Source organism: Cucurbita moschata, unplaced genomic scaffold, assembly GCF_002738365.1.
Source record: "Cucurbita moschata cultivar Rifu unplaced genomic scaffold, Cmos_1.0 Cmo_Scf00119, whole genome shotgun sequence".
In the NCBI taxonomy this organism is placed as follows: domain Eukaryota; kingdom Viridiplantae; phylum Streptophyta; class Magnoliopsida; order Cucurbitales; family Cucurbitaceae; genus Cucurbita; species Cucurbita moschata.
The window spans coordinates 193,999-194,619 of record NW_019268635.1 but is presented as its reverse complement, the minus strand read 5'-3'; positions in this window follow the sequence as shown (position 1 = coordinate 194,619).

Genomic DNA, 621 nt, shown 5'->3' with positions numbered 1-621 from the left:
CATTTTAAGGTCGTATTTCACAAATTCCAATTGGGAATTTATTATTATTTGTGGAATACTAACGGAAGTGACTCATGAACCAATAGGAACCAACCACCAATGGAAGGGTAGAACGTCCACGAGGAGCTAGGAGCTTACGTTATATTCTAGGGAGTACTTCGGCTAAGGTCTACCAAGTAAGTGGCTCACCCATTGTAGGTTACGCATTAATTGCTGTATGTTGGCATGTGCCCGTGGTTATGCACGTGCCATTAAATTGTATGCTAGCTTAATGTGCTTAAGTACGAAATCATGTGAACGTGAATGTATGTTATTTATGCTGCTTAGTGGATGTGATATGAATGCATGTGACGATGTGTGACCCGTGTACGATTATGACTTTTTGTATGAGTATGAGAATGTGATTGAATGAATTGCATGACATGAAATACGGTAAATTGCATGATACATAACCCCGCTAGGAATATGTATGATATGTAACGAAATGAGAATGAGAATGACATGTAAGCATGAAAACGTGACACGGGGTTATGCTCATTAAATGATGACTGTAGGACTAGTGGGACCTCATGCATATTGTGTGTTCATGCATTTGGGGGGATACCCCTATCCCATCACGAG